The sequence below is a fragment of the Bufo bufo genome, chromosome 8 (assembly GCF_905171765.1).
Source record: "Bufo bufo chromosome 8, aBufBuf1.1, whole genome shotgun sequence".
In the NCBI taxonomy this organism is placed as follows: Eukaryota; Metazoa; Chordata; class Amphibia; order Anura; family Bufonidae; genus Bufo; species Bufo bufo.
The window spans coordinates 109570456-109588124 of NC_053396.1; positions in this window are offsets into that span (position 1 = coordinate 109570456).

Genomic DNA, 17669 nt, shown 5'->3' on the forward strand with positions numbered 1-17669 from the left:
AAAAAAGTACACATAGTTGGTATCGCCGCGTTCGTATCGACCGGCTCTAAAAAAATATCACATAACCTAACCCCTCAGATGAACACCGTAAAAAATAAAAACAGTGCTAAATAAACCATTTTTTGTCACCTTACATCACAAAAAGTGTAATAGCAAGCGATCAAAAAGTCATATGCACCCCAAAATAGTGCCAATCAAACCGTCATCTCATCCCGCAAAAAATTAGACCCTACCTAAGATATTCGCCCAAAAACTGAAAAAACTATGGCTCTCAGAATATAGAGACACTAAAACATAATATTTTTTTTTGTTTCAAAAATGATATTATTGTGTTAAACTTACATAAATAAAAAAAATGTATACATATTAGGTATCGCCGCGTCCGTATCGACCGGCTCTAGAAAAATATCACATGACCTAACCCCTCAGATGAACACCGTAAAAAATTTTACATTAAAACTGTGCTAAATAAACAATTTTTTGTCACCTTACATCCCAAAAAGTGTAATAGCAAGCAATAAAAAAGTCACACGCACCCCAAAATAGTGCCAATAAAACAGTCATCTCATCCCGCAAAAATCATACCCTACCCAAGGTAATCGCCCAAAAACTGAAAAAATTATGGCTCTCAGACTATGGAAACACTAAAACATGATTTTTTTTGCTTCAAAAAAGAAATCATTGTGTAAAACTTACATAAATAAAAAAAAAGTATACATATTAGGTATCGCCACATCCGTGACAACCTGGTCTATAAAAATATCACATGATCTAACCTGTCAGATAAATGTTGTAAATAACAAAAAATAAAAAACGGTGCCAAAACAGCTATTTCTTGTTATCTTGCCTCACAAAAAGTGTAATATAGAGCAACCAAAAATCATATGTACCCTAAACTAGTACCAACAATACTGCCAACCTATCCCGTAGTTTCTAAAATGGGGCCACTTTTTTGGAGTTTCTACTCTAGGAGTGCATCAGGAGGGCTTCAAATGGGACATGGTGTCAAAAAAAACAGTCCAGCAATGTCTGCCTTCCAAAAACCGTATGGCATTCCTTTCCTTGTGCGCCCTGCCGTGTGCCCGTACAGCGGTTTACGACCACATATGGGGTGTTTCTGTAAACTACAGAATCTGGGCCATAAATGTTGAGTTTGGTTTGGCTGTTAACCCTTGCTTTGTAACTGGAAAAAAATTATTAAAATGGAAAATCTGCCAAAAAAGTGGAATTTTGAAATTGTATCTCTATTTTCCATTATTTCTTGTGGAACACCTAAAGGGTTAACAAAGTTTGTAAAATCTGTTTTGAATACCTTGAGGGGTGTAGTTTATAGAATGGGGTCATTTTTGGGTGGTTTCTATTATGTAAGCCTCGCAAAGTGACTTCAGACCTGAACTGGTCCCTAAAAATTGGGTTTTTGAAAATTTCTGAAAAATTTCAAGATTTGCTTCTAAACTTCTAAGCCTTGTAACATCCCCAAAAAAATTAATATCATTCCCAAAATGATCCAAACATGAAGTAGACATATGGGGAATGTAAAGTAATAACTATTTTTGGAGGCATTACTATGTATTATAGAAGTAGAGAAATTGAAACTTGGAAATTTTTTGGTAAATTTTGTATTTTTTTATAAATAAAAATTAATTTTTTTGACTTCATTTTACCAGTGTCATGAAGTACAATATGTGACGAAAAAACCATCTCAGAATGGCCTGGATAAGTCAAAGCGTTTTAAAGTTATCACCACTTAAAGTGACACTGGTCAGATTTGCAAAAAATGGCCGGGTCTTTAAGGTGAAATAGGGCTGAGTCCTTAAGGGGTTAGAGGCTTAGGAAACCTTTGCAGGTGTTTTGTGTTGATTAGCTCATTAGAGTGTGACACCATGAGTCTACAATATTGAACTTTTTCACAATATTAAATTTTTTTGAGATATTGACTGCTGTGGTAATAACTTTGCAATACTTTTACTTATCCAAGCCATTCTGAAAATGTTTTTTCGTGACACATTGTACTTCATTTTAATGGTAAATTTGTGTTAATATGCTTTACCTTTATTTATTTTTAAAAAAATGTACCAAAAGTTTGGAAAAATTCTCTATTTTCAAAATTTGAATCTCTCTGCTTTTAAGACAGATAGTGGTACCTCATAAAGTACTTAATAAACATTCGCTATATTATCTCGGCATCATTTTGGTAATGTTATTATTATTTTTTTTAGGATGTTAGGTTTAGAACTAAATCGAAATATATTTGTTCAGTGGCTCACCTATTTTGAATTATGGATAGCGGTGCTCTGTCACCGGTCCACCCACAGACTGTTTGGTAAGAAGAATTTGATATATAAAAAATGTGATGGTACACTTACATTTGGTATCGACTGAAAAATGAGTATTTTTGATTATAAAAAATATATTTTTATTAATAACACGAAAACAATTTAAGAAACTACACACCTCAAACTATTCAAAGCAGATTTTAGAAATATTGTTAACCCTTTAGGTATTCCACAGGAATTAAAGCAAAACAGAGCTGAAATGTCAAAATTAGAAATTTTTTTGCAGATAAGGTGACGTTTTCATTGGTACCATTTTGGGGTACATACGACTTTTTGATTGCTTGATATTATGTTTTTTGAGAGGTGAAGTGAATAAAAAATAGCTGTTTTGGCATATTATTTTTTTAATGGACGTGGTGATACCAAATTGTCTATTTATTTTTTTTAACAATTTTTAAATGGGTCAATTGGGGAAAAGGGGCACTTTTTATATATGAAACTTTTATATATTTTTTTTTTATAAAACACTTATTTTTATTTAACATTTTGTGTCCATCATAAGGTCATACAAGACATAGTAGCCCAAGTTACAGGGGGAATACAACCCCCAGTGAGGCTGCACAGCAGTATACTGTACTATGCTGTACAGAGGTGGGGAACCTCCGGCCTGCGGACCGTATGTGGATCATTTCATGTGGCCCCCTGCCAGAGCATCTAGTGCAAATCCTAATTACCTCTTCCATTATGGAAGCAGTCATTAGCATGCGGGAGGCTTTGGGGGTTTGATGGGGTTGATCTGAGGCTAATGGAGGCTAGGGAGGGTCTGATGGGGGTGTGATCTAAGGCTCACATAGCAGCGCTCCAGATGGCGACCAAAATGGTCACCAATGCGCCTTAAAATTTGCAGATGGCGACAAGACTTTTTAGCCTTGTCGCAATTTGCAACAGGGCTGCCGCGCTGTAGCTGAATATTGCGGCAGGGCATGGGAGCCAATAATTCCTTGCCCCGGTGCCGATCACCTACGCTACAGGACTGAGGTCTATTTGGTAATGAAATCCCCGGGATGCACAGAAGTGAGGTCTGCGCGTCTGCGTCGCACCATCCTGGGCCGTACTAGCAGCTAGTGAGGCCAGCAAAAGGACACAGGTGAGTATAAGATTTTAGTTTTTTTGGCCATAAGGGGGGCACTAGGGGGACATTACTAGCCATAAGGGGGGCACTATGGGGACATTACTGGCCATAAGGGGGGCATTACTGGCCATAAGGGGGGCACTGGGGGGACATTACTGGCCATAAAGGGGGCACTGGGGGGACATTATTGGCCATAAAGGGGGAATTGGGTGGACATTACTGGCCGTAAGGGAGGCACTGGGGGGACATTACTGGCCATAAGGTGGGCACTAAGGGGACATTATTGGCCGTGAGGGGGGCACTAAGGGACATTACTGGCCATAAGGGGGGCACTGGGGGACATTACTGGCCATAAGGGGGGCACATTACTGGCCGTAAGGGAGGCACTGGGGGGACATTACTGGCCATAAGGGGGGCACTGGGGGGACATTATTGGCCGTGAGAGGGGCACTAAGGGACATTACTGGCCATAAGGGGGGCACTGGGGGACATTACTGCCCATACAGGGGGCACTAGGGGGACATTACTGGCCATAAGCGGGCACATTACTGTCCATAAGGGGGGCACTGGGGGGGACATTACTGGCCATAAGGGGTGCACTGGGGGGACATTACTGGCCATAAGGGGGGCACTGGGGGGACAATACTGGCCATAAGGGGGGCAGTGGGGGACATTACTTGCCGTAAGGGGGGCACTGGGAGACATTACTAGCCATAAGGGTGGCACTAGAGGACAGTATGGGGGGAAATTACTACTGTGGAGAATATTTCTACTGTGGGGGCAGTGGGGGAGTAATTACTATGTGTGGGGAAATTACTATATGGGGCAGTGTGGAAGAAAATTACTACGTGAGGGCAGTGAGGGGGAAGTTACTACTGTGCGGGCAGTGTGGGGGAAAATACTATGTGAGGGCAATTTGTGGGGGGGAATTAATCTAAGGTTTTATTATTATTACTGGGGGCACTCTAGGTGGCTTTTCTAATTGCTGTAGAAACTATAGGGACATTATTTCTAGTGGGGTCACTATTTTTTCAGCAGTATAGTACCTGGGGCATTGGGGAGCACCACAGGCACAGTATTGGGAATGGCAGCAGGATGACATTGTTGGTTGATGGAAAAATTTTAAAATCTAACGTTTCTGTAACAAACTCTGTAGAGACGAGATGCGGCTGAAAGAATTTGTCATGGAGGTCTGGGTCAAATGGAGGAGAAAAGGAAAGAGGAGGTCTACATGACAGTAGATGTCACTGGATGTAATAGGTATGTGGTGCTGTATTCTCCTGTAGGTAGTGCTGGCTCATTACTGTGACCTGTGTCTCATCTTCTTCAAGTCTTTTTTTAAAATATAATTATAAATATATTTTCAATTTGGCGACTAAAAATTTTATTTGGATCTTACATTTTTCAGTTTAGAAGCCAAAGGCTCCTGTTTATTTTTTTGAGTCTGGAGAACTGCATAGGCTGGAGATTATGATGGGAGGCTGGGAAGGGGTCTGACCTGAGACTTTGGGGGTCTGATCTCAGGGTAATGGAGGCTAGGAAGGGTCTGATGGGGTTTGATCTCAGGCTGGGGAGTCTGATCTGAGACTGATATAGGCTAGGGAGTCTGATGGGACACTCATCGGAGACTGATGCAGGTGGGGGATGATCTAAGGCTGAGAAAGGGACAAAGGCAGGGACAGTTGAGAAGCCACGGACAGTGGCAGGGATAGTGAAAGCTGGGCAAACCCCTTTCTGGACCGCTCTGGGATGAGCTTGGCTGCCATTAATGCCAAATAAATAAATATATAACATTCTCAACTTAAAAATGAGACTGCTATATTTGGCCAAAATGGTGCCTATACTATATATATAATATACACTGCCTGTCCCAAAAAAAAAACGCCACCCAAAAAAAAAGGTCACACACTCTAATATTTCGTTGGACCGCCTTTAGCTTTGATTACGGCATGCATTCGCTGTGGCATTGTTTCGATAAGCTTCTGCATTTATTTCCATCCAGTATTGCTTAATTTTTCACCAAGATCTTGCATTGATAATGGTAGAGTCTGACTGCTGCGCAAAGCCTTCTCCAACACATCCTAAAGATTCTCAATGGGGTTAAAGGGGTTATCCGAGTTATTTTTTTGTTCTTTCTATGTTCCTAACTGGGCAAATGTAACAGCTTTCCAATTAATTCACTTTATCTCCAGTGGCTGGTTTCTCAGATTTCACTGAGGGTCACATGACCTGTGATGTCAGCTTCTCTCCCTGCTCAGATAAAGGTCATTTACAAGCCTGTAAACGAGACGTCACTGTGCTGGCCACGCCCCCTTCACTGCCGGCTGTCTCCTCTATCCTAGGATTCTTAACCCCTTCAGCTGCACAGACTGCAGGCAGTGACAATTCTGGGCAGTGGCAATTCTGGGCACAGGAGCTGACAAACTAGAGAGAGCATTGCACAAGAAGGTAGGGGGAAGATCCTGTGTGTATTAGCAGTGCCATTATACAAGTTAAACTTGTAGTTTTACACTTACAAGTTGCTGTTGATTCTCCCAGCACTCAGGGCAGCTCTTGTATACAATCCCTTAGCACGGTCATTGTACAGCTGGGACTTGTAGTCCTACACATACAACATGCTGCAGAGTCTCCCAGCAGGCAGACATGTCACTCAGGGCAGCTCTTGCATTCACTCTCTTAGCAGAGCAGGGGGAGGGGCAGAGATTGTTTTTATTGCAAGTAAACAAAGGGCCAGAAAAGAACCGGGGAAATGAGGAAATAGATATTTTTTTTTTTTGCATAAAACTTGCTTAGCTTAGTTATATATTGCTGCCCATCAGATTTTCAGTGCTATATTATTTTTTTTCATAACTCGGACAACCCCTTTAAGGTCTGGACTTTGTGGTGGCCAATCCATATGTGAAAATGATGTCTCATGCTCCCTGAACCACTCTTTCACAATGAATCCTGGCATTGTCAGCTTGGAATATGCCCGTGTCATCAGGGAAGAAAAAATCCATTGATGGAATAACCTGGTCATTCAGTATGTTCAGGTAGTCAGTTTACCTCATTCTTGGAGCACATACTGTTGCTGAACCTAGACCTGACCAACTGCAGCAACCCCAGATCATAGCACTGCCCCCAAAGGCTTGTACAGTAGGCACTAGGCATGATGGGTGCATCACTTCGTCTGCCTCTCTTTTTACCCTGATGCGCCCATCACTCTGGAACATGGTAAATCTTGACTCATCAGACCACATGACCTTCTTCCATTGCTCCAGAGTCGAATCTTTATGCTTCCTGGCAAATTGAAGCCTTTTTTTCTGGTTTGCCTCAATGATTAGGGGTTTTCTTACGGCTACACAGCTGTTCAGTCCAAATCCCTTGAGTTCCCTTCGCATTGTGCGTGTGGAAATGCTCTTACTTTCACTATTAAACATAGCCCTGAGTTCTACTGTTGTTTTTCTTGGATTTGATTTCACCAAACGTTTAAGTGATCACCGATCACAATCATTCAGGCCACATTTCTTCCTCAAATACGATGGGTCCCCACTATTCTTCCAGTTTTTAATAATGCGTTGGACAGTTCTTAACCCAATTTTAGTAGTTTCTTCAAACTCATTAGATGTTTTCTCTGCTTGATGCATGCCAATGATTTGACCCTTCTCAAACAGACTAACATCTTTTCCACGACCACGAGATGTGTCTTTTGATACAGTTGTTTAAGAAATGAGAAGCAACTCTTTGCACCAGTTTGGGTTAAAGAACTTGTTGCCAGCTGAGAGATAATCGCCCCAGGCAGTAATTATCCAATAGGAGGCTCATATCTATTTGCTTAGTTAAATCCAGGTGGCAACTATTTTTTTGGACAGGCAGTGTATATAGTTCAGGTGTCATTTTGTGCTGCAACGATACAGATTTCTGGATTATTTTTTTTTATTGAAACGCAATTTCTGTAACTTACCACTAAGTCACTTATATGTTTGAGCAAATATAGCAGCATTTTTAAGTTGAGAATTTTACAACTATCCAAATGGCCCTCGGCAGCAAAAAGGTTCCCCTACCCTGCTGTATAGCCTCACTGCAGGGCTGATCGCGGTCTCAGGAAGACCAGGCAGCTCCTGCAGTCTCCCAGCCTGGGGCCAGAACAGGCAGTGGCATAGCGCTTCCTTAGCTGTATACACAATACTCATTCAGTGCTGTGTATACAGTGATCTAAAAGGTAGGGACACACAGGAACGGTCCCTACCTTCTCTATGGGCTGCTCTGCTGTCACTGACAGCGAGCTGCACAATTAGCGTGCAGCTGCAATCTCTGAAAAGCCGTTCTAAAACCGTCCATTCAGAGATAAATCCCGACCCCAGGGCGTTTATAGTCTACGGGTGGTCGGGAACTGATTAAAAGAAATAAACACTTGAAATGGATCACTCTGCATGTAATGAATCTATATAATATATGAAACACCAATAAGTAAGCATGTAAGTATTTGTTAAAGTATAACTGTCGTATTTTTTATTTTATTTTTAGTATTGGATTGTGGTGATTAACCACCTCAGCCCCCAGTGCTTAAACACCCTGAAAGACCAGACCACTTTTTACACTTCTGACCTACACTACTTTCACCGTTTATTGCTCGGTCATGCAACTTACCACCCAAATGAATTTTACCTCCTTTTCTTCTCACTAATAGAGCTTTCATTTGGTGGTATTTCATTGCTGCTGACATTTTTACTTTTTTTGTTATTAATCGAAATTTAACGATTTTTTTGCAAAAAAATGACATTTTTCACTTTCAGTTGTAAAATTTTGCAAAAAAAACGACATCCATATAGAAATTTTGCTCTAAATTTATTGTTCTACATGTCTTTGATAAAAAAAAAATGTTTGGGTAAAAAAAAAATGGTTTGGGTAAAAGTTATAGCGTTTACAAACTATGGTACAAAAATGTGAATTTCCGCTTTTTGAAGCAGCTCTGACTTTCTGAGCACCTGTCATGTTTCCTGAGGTTCTACAATGGCCAGACAGTACAAACACCCCACAAATGACCCCATTTCGGAAAGTACACACCCTAAGGTATTCGCTGATGGGCATAGTGAGTTCATAGAACTTTTTATTTTTTGTCACAAGTTAGCGGAAAATGATGATTTTTTTTTTTTTTTTTTTTTTTCTTACAAAGTCTCATATTCCACTAACTTGTGACAAAAAATAAAAAGTTCTATGAACTCACTATGCCCATCACGAAATACCTTGGGGTCTCTTCTTTCCAAAATGGGGTCACTTGTGGGGTAGTTATACTGCCCTGGCATTCTAGGGGCCCAAATGTGTGGTAAGGAGTGTGAAATCAAATTCTGTAAAAAATGCCCTGTGAAATCCGAAAGGTGCTCTTTGGAATATGGGCCCCTTTGCCCACCTAGGCTGCAAAAAAGTGTCACACATCTGGTATCTCTGTATTCAGGAGAAGTTGAGCAATGTGTTTTGGGGTGTCTTTTTACATATACCCATGCTGGGTGAGATAAATATCTTGGTCAAATGCCAACTTTGTATAAAAAAATGGGAAAAGTTGTCTTTTGCCAAGATATTTCTCTCACCCAGCATGGGTATATGTAAAATGACACCCCAAAACACATTCCCCACCTTCTCCTGAGTACGGAGATACCAGATGTGTGACACTTTTTTGCAGCCTAGGTGGGCAAAGGGGCCCATATTCCAAAGAGCACCTTTCGGATTTCACTGGTCATTTTTTACAGAATTTGATTTCAAACTCCTTACCACACATTTGGGCCCCTAGAATGCCAGGGCAGTATAACTACCCCACAAGTGACCCCATTTTGGAAAGAAGAGACCCCAAGGTATTCGCTGATGGGCATAGTGAGTTCATGGAAGTTTTTATTTTTTGTCACAAGTTAGTGGAATATGAGACTTTGTATTAAAAAAAAATAAAAAAAAAAATCATCATTTTCCACTAACTTGTGACAAAAAATAAAAAATTCTAGGAACTCGCCATGCCCCTCACGGAATACCTTGGGGTGTCTTCTTTCCAAAATGGGGTCACTTGTGGGGTAGTTATACTGCCCTGGCATTTTCCAGGGGCCCTAATGTGTGGTAAGTAGGTAAATGACCTGTGAAATCCTAAAGGTGCTCTTTGGAATGTGGGCCCCTTTGCCCACCTAGGCTGCAAAAAAGTGTCACACATGTGGTATCGCCGTACTCAGGAGACGTTGGGGAATGTGTTTTGGGGTGTCTTTTTACATATACCCATGCTGGGTGAAAGAAATATCTCGGCAAAAGACAACTTTTCCCATTTTTTTATACAAAGTTGGCATTTGACCAAGATATTTATCTCACCCAGCATGGGTATATGTAAAATGACACCCCAAAACACATTCCCCAACTTCTCCTGAGTACGGCGATACCACATGTGTGACACTTTTTTGCAGCCTAGATGCGCAAAGGGGCCCACATTCATTTTATGAGGGCATTTTTAGACATTTGGATCCGAGACTTCTTCTCACGCTTTAGGACCCCTAGAATGCCAGGGCAGTATAAATACCCCACATGTGACCCCATTTTGGAAAGAAGACACCCCAAGGTATTCAATGAGGGGCATGACGAGTTCATAGAAATTTTTTTTTGGCACAAGTTAGCAGAAATTGATATTTTTTTTTTTTTCTCACAAAGTCTCCCTTTCCGCTAACTTGGGACAAAAATTTCAATCTTTCATGGACTCAATATGCCCCTCACGGAATACCTGGGGGTTTCTTCTTTCCGAAATGGGGTCACATGTGGGGTATTTATACTGCCCTGGCATTCTAGGGGCCCTAAAGCGTGAGAAGAAGTCTGGAATATAAATGTCTAAAAAATTTTACGCATTTGGATTCCGTGAGGGGTATGGTGAGTTCATGTGAGATTTTATTTTTTGACACAAGTTAGTGGAATATAAGACTTTGTAAGAAAAAATAAATAAATTCCGCTAACTTGGGCCAAAAAAATGTCTGAATGGAGCCTTACAGAGGGTGATCAATGACAGGGGGGGTGATCAATGACAGGGGGGGTGATCAATGACAGGGGGGGTGATCAATGACAGGGGGGTGATCAGAGAGTCTATATGGGGTGATCAATGACAGGGGGGGTGATCAATGACAGGGGGGTGATCAGAGAGTCTTTATGGGGTGATCACCCCCCTGTCATTGATCACCCCCCTGTAAGGCTCCATTCAGATGTCCGTATGTGTTTTGCGGATCCGATCCATGTATCCGTGGATCCGTAAAAATCATACGGACATCTGAATGCAGCATGACAGGGGGGGGTGATCAATGACAGGGGGATGATCAGGGAGTCTATATGGGGTGATCACCCCCCCTGGAAGGCTCCAGGGAGACGCCTGTATGTGTTTTGCGGATCCGATCCATCTATCAGTGGATCCGTAAAAATCATGCGGACATCTGAATGGAGCTTTACAGGGGGGTAATCAATGACAGGGGGGTGATCAGGGAGTCTATATGGGGTGATAACCACAGTCATTGATCATGCCCCTGTAAGGCTTCATTCAGACGTCCGGATGCGTTTTGCGGATCCGATCCATCTATCAGTGCATCCGTAAAAATCATGCGGACATCTGAATGGAGCTTTACAGGGGGGTAATCAATGACAGGGGGGTGATCAGGGAGTCTATATGGGGTGATAACCACAGTCATTGATCATGCCCCTGTAAGGCTTCATTCAGACGTCCGGATGCGTTTTGCGGATCCGATCCATTTATCAGTGCATCCGTAAAAATCATGCGGACATCTGAATGGAGCTTTACAGGGGGGTAATCAATGACAGGGGGGTGATCAGGGAGTCTATATGGGGTGATAACCACAGTCATTGATCATGCCCCTGTAAGGCTTCATTCAGACGTCCGGATGCGTTTTGCGGATCCGATCCATCTATCAGTGCATCCGTAAAAATCATGCGGACATCTGAATGGAGCTTTACAGGGGGGTAATCAATGACAGGGGGGTAATCAATGACAGGGGGGTGATCAGGGAGTCTATATGGAGTGATCACCACAGTCATTGATCACGCCCCTGTAAGGCTTCATTCAGACGTCCGGATGCGTTTTGCGGATCCGATCCATCTATCAGTGGATCCGTAAAAATCATGCGGACATCTGAATGGAGCTTTACAGGGGGGTAATCAATGACAGGGGGGTGATCAGGGAGTCTATATGGGGTGATAACCACAGTCATTGATCATGCCCCTGTAAGGCTTCATTCAGACGTCCGGATGCGTTTTGCGGATCCGATCCATCTATCAGTGCATCCGTAAAAATCATGCGGACATCTGAATGGGGCTTTACAGGGGGGTGATCAGGGAGTCTATATGGGGTGATCACCACAGTCATTGATCATGCCCCTGTAAGGCTTCATTCAGACGTCCGGATGCATTTTGCGGATCCGATCCATCTATCAGTGCATCCGTAAAAATCATGCGGACATCTGAATGGAGCTTTACAGGGGGGTGATCAGGGAGTCTATATGGGGTGATCACCACAGTCATTGATCATGCCCCTGTAAGGCTTCATTCAGACGTCCGGATGCGTTTTGCGGATCCGATCCATCTATCAGTGGATCCGTAAAAATCATGCGGACATCTGAATGGAGCTTTACAGGGGGTTGATCAATGACAGGGGAGTAATCAATGACAGGGGGGTGATCAGGGAGTCTATATGGGGTGATCACCACAGTCATTGATCACGCCCCTGTAAGGCTTCATTCAGACGCCCGTATGCGTTTTGCGGATCCGATCCATCCATCAGTGGATCCGTAAAAATCATGCGGACATCTGAATGGAGCTTTACAGGGGGTTGATCAATGACAGGGGTGTAATCAATGACAGGGGGGTGATCAGGGAGTCTATATGGGGTGATCAGGGGCTAATAAGGGGTTAATAAGTGACGGGGGGGGGGGAGTAGTGTAGTGTAGTGGTGCTTGGTGGGACTTTACTGAGCTACCTGTGTCCTCTGGTGGTCGATCCAAACAAAGGGGACCACCAGAGGACCAGGTAGCAGCTATATTAGACGCTGTTATCAAAACAGCGTCTAATATACCTGTTAGGGGTTAAAAAAAACACATCTCCAGCCTGCCAGCGAACGATCGCCGCTGGCAGGCTGGAGATCAACTCTCTTACCTTCCGTTCCTGTGAGCGCGCGCGCCTGTGTGCGCGCGTTCACAGGAAATCTCGCGTCTCGCGAGAGGACGCGCCGGCGCGTCCACCCAGAAGAGCAGGGCCGCCGCAAAGACGCAATCCTGCGTACGGCGGTCCTGAGGAGGTTAATATCACCTTGGTGGCCCTATTTCAACTTTTCACTGTGTATTCAATTACCCCTTAATTCCACATTTTTGTTCCCTGTACTGCCTACCTTTACCTGTGCTTAAAATAGGGTTGCTAGGCATGGTCCGTCTATCTGTTGATAGACTGAGCACGCAGCGTGCAGGGTCACATTACTGACAGCCAGGGACTGTAAGTAAATGATTAAAGCCAGGTCCTCCCCAGCAGCTGATAACAGTGCCTGGGCTGTGTGCACTTCTCCCTGTCCCTGCGCTTGGCAGACGCTCCCTCACTCAGCAGAGCTGGAGGATGCAGAGTTGGAGCAGCGCACAACAGGGAAGGGAGATCTGCCATCTGCTCAGTGTATAAATGAAAGCAACATGTGGTAAGAGGACCCCTTTGTGCTGCAGGATATTAACCCTTTAGGGGGAGGGCTCTGGTTACTGACACTTTTGGGGGGCTATTGTTACTGGCTAGTGAGGGCAGGCGGGATTAGCCTCAGGGTGAGGGCAGTGGCGGCCATCTTAACTGAATAGTGAAATTGCAGTTTTATGCAGACTGGTTGCTAAGGGCTGAATCTTATTAAATATGGGGTAAGTCAGTCTAATAGTAACTGATTCTGGAATATCATGTTATTAGTAACTACATACAGTTGTGGCCAAAGGTTTTGAGAATTACATAAATATTGGAAATTGGAAAAGTTGCTGCTTAAGTTTTTATAATAGCAATTTTCAATGATCACTCTTCATAACATTTCCAGAATGTTATGAAGAGTGATCAGATGAATTGCATAGTCCTTCTTTGCCATGAAAATTAACTTAATCCCCAAAAAAACTTTCCACTGCATTTCATTGCTGTCATTAAAGGACCTGCTGAGATTATTTCAGTAATCGTCTTGTTAACTCAGGTGAGAATGTTGACGAGCATAAGGCTGGAGATCATTATGTCAGGCTGATTGGGTTAAAATGGCAGACTTGACATGTTAAAAGGAGGGTGATGCTTGAAATCATTGTTCTTCCATTGTTAACCATGGTGACCTGCAAAGAAACTGTTGTGCATTTTCATAAGTGTACAATGTATCTGATGATACTATATTCAAAATGGATGATCATTGCCTTTAACAGCATGTGATCAGCATGAACCTGGAAAAAAACAAGATGGGTTCATAGCAAGTTCAATGTGTTAAAAGTGAATATATAGAGAAGACTATACTTTTATTATTGTTTAGAGACATGGATTTATCTACACTGGTTTCTCTAAACTTGTCTGTCTGAGGAACAATGGGTGTTTCATGGCTAAACCATGATCTGATAAGAGACGTCCATAAAACACATCTGGTGTGGAACAGATATCTATTCATATATTCACATACATATATATATATGTAAAAGAAAAAGAAAGAAAGCAGCACACAAAAAAGGAACGGGTGCAAAAAAAATCCTACCAGGAGACCTGCGACCAAGATCCCAAATGTAGATAATGTGGCAAAAGAAGGCAGCACTCCAGATTGCAGTAAAAAAGTGGACGGTTTATTCACTCATCAGCAACGTTTCAGCTCTCACATTGGAGCCTTTTTCCAGCTGAGTAACATGTGCAAAATTACATACATATATAGTGCAAGTAATTACCAAGATACAAATTGACCCATCATATAATAAAGTGCAAATGCATAGACATAACCATCATATTACAAATATAATCAGTGTATTGTCATAATTTGATATAGCAGCAGTACAGACATAACCGTAAGAAAATTCATAATATAGTGGATGTGATATAAAATCACCAAACTGTCATAATGACCAATCAAATGTGAGGGTGAACAGGTGTGTTTAAACATGATATAACAATCAAAAAAGATTAAAAACCTTTTAATGAGTCACTTGCGGCTGACAGGGCATGGTAGGAACTGTTGGCGTCCGGAAAGGAGCATGGCGCATGCGCCGCTCCAACCACTATCGCGAGATTCACTGAGGTTATGTGTGGTAAAGCAACCACATCAAAGATGGCCACTTTGAAACAATGCTTTAGGGCGCATGCGCATACCAATGCTACCGCCCATACGAGTTTGACAGACACAGATACAGTGTCCGAGCGCCGCAGTGTACAGCAGAAAACAGCTGATTTATTCATCGGGGGCCGACGGGTCAACGTGGGTCACCAGTGAGATATCTGTACATGTGGGATGATGCGGTTGTCACACCGTTAGCATTCCACTGTCCAGACTGCCAGCATATCCGCTCCATGTCCCTTATAGCCATACAGTAGACAATGTCCACTTGAAATCGGCCTGAAGGACACAGATAGAACTGCATCGGGGCTCATAGTATATATAAATGTATATAGAATAGGTCAACTATACCCGTCTGTGTAGGTGTCACCCCAGTCCCAGAGGGGGCTTGAGTCACACCCTCGCACAGACCGGTACTGACCATGAATATTAATAGAACTTATTACAAGATTATAAAAAAGGGGATCGCCAACAGGTTCCTCCAGGCTTCGCCATACGTGAACATTCGAACTTTTATGCTTCAGAATAATTTCCTATAAAAAAAGAAAAAATATTTAATGTATAGCACATGTTGTTTTCCATATAAGTCATCAAATTGGGAGAGAACACACATAAATTCAATGACTAGACAACCCTAAACTCCACATTTAAACCTTGTGGCCTTAAAGTGCCAAGCGTGTAGATCCAATAAAGTTCACGCTTTTTCAATAACTTTATCCGATCCCCACCTCGCCTTGACAGAGATATTTGCTCCAAAATTCTAAACCGTAGGTCATCTTGTGTATGTTTAGCTTCAGTGAAGTGTTTGGACACTGGGAGATCCATTTTTTGTTTTCTAATTGAATACCTGTGTTGGTTGAGACGGGTTTTGACGTCCCAAGTGGTCTCACCAATATAAAGCAGACCACACGGGCACACCAACAAATAGATGACATAAGACGAATCACATGTTAAATATTGTTTGATCTTAACCCTGTGGCCCAGGGTAGGGTGCAAAAAAGAATCCCCTCTCAACATTAATTTACAATTGATGCAGTTATAACAAGGATAACAGCCTTTGCGTGTGGAGCCAAAGTAGCTCTCACATGTCTCCCTTGTGGATCCAATATCTGACTTCACCAGTCTATCACCTAAATTAGGGCTACGTCGGTATGAGCATAGAGGTGGCGATTTGAACTCCTGCACTTTCTCAAAATTGCTATTGAGAATTCGCCAGTGTTTTTTAATTATGGCAGCAATCCTACCACTATTAGTACTGAATTCTGATACAAAGGGGATTCTTGCCTGTGTGGTCCTGTGCTCACCTAAACCTTCTCTGATGGTTTCTCTAGTAAGTGAATTTATTCTGTTCAGCTGTTCTCGAATCAATTTTTTGGGATACCCACGTGTTTGAAATTTGGACCCCATTTCTTGTAATCTATTCTCCGCTGTTTCTGGATCTTGAACAATTTTTTTGACCCTGAGAAGCTGACTGAAAGGGAGAGACCTAATCATAGGCTTGGGATGATGGCTCTCATAACGTAACAGGGTGTTTTTATCTGTGGGTTTCACATATATATCCGTCACTAACCTGTCATTATGTATGCCAACTTGTGTGTCCAAAAATTGCAAAGATGTCTCTGAATGGGTCAATGTAAACTTTACACTGGGATCAATGGTGTTTAAAAAGCTATGGAAAGCGATGAGGTCCTCCGTGGCGCCGACCCAAATCAGGAAAATGTCATCAATGTAACGCCACCACCCCAGCACATGGCTGAAGTGGTGGCTCACATAGACGACAGACTCCTCAAGATGTGACATGTAAAGATTTGCATAGGTCGGCGCCACGTTAGACCCCATCGCGGTCCCCCGTAACTGTAAAAAGAAGTCATCCTGAAACAGGAAATAATTTCTGGTTAGGATGAACCTCAACAAAGTGCTCAAAAATCGTTGACAGTCCTGACTATAATTTGTTTTCTGTAAAACATGTTCAATAGCTTGTATGCCCAATTCGTGTTCAATCGAAGTATAGAGGCTTACTACATCGAAAGAGGCCACTAGTGCCCCCTTGGGGATGGAGAGACCACCGATCTTGGTCAAGAAGTCACTAGTGTCTCTAATGTATGATCTTGAGGATAGAGCAAACGGACGCAAATTTTTATCAAGAAAAATGGCTGCTTTACAGAACAGTGAGTCCATCCCCGAGACGATAGGACGTCCCGGGGGTGAAGTCAAAGACTTGTGTATCTTAGGCAAAGTGTATAGGATTGGCGTGGCAGGCTTATCACTATACAAAAAAGCAAAGATTTTTTCATCAATTATATCTTTCTCTTTAGCTGCAATTAATATCTCCTTGAGCTCCCTCAATAGCACAAATTTAGGATCATTATAGATTCTTTCATATACATCAGTGTCTGCGAGCTGTTGTCTGATTTCGGCTACATAGGATCTGGTGTCCATGACCACAACCCCACCACCTTTGTCAGCAGACTTGATGGTGAGGTTGCGGTCCGAAGCCAGATCACTAAGTGCCTCTATCTCCGTTTTTGTCATATTAGCAAATTTAAGTGATTGTTGAGAGGTTTCTTGTTTGAGACTTTCAATATCGCGTTTGACCGCCAAACCAAAAGCCTCAATAGCAGGATGATCAATAGCTGGAGAAAAATCACTTTTAACATATAAATCCAAACTTTTCAAAGACAGCTCACTAACCCTTGTATTTTCAGATGTAGGTCTGTCATGTTGTTCAGCAAACCATACTTTCAGTTTAATGTTACGCAGAAATCTCTGCAGATCAATTTCTAGGTCAAACCATTTGGTTGCATTTACAGGACAATATGACAGACCCTTATTCAATACAGATAGTTGTGCAGTGCTCAAAGGTGTTGAAGAGATATTTACCACTATATCTTGCGTCTTAAAGTCCTGCCCTGTTGGGGCTGCACATTTTTCCCTTTTCCTTTGTTTGTGTTGTCTCCTG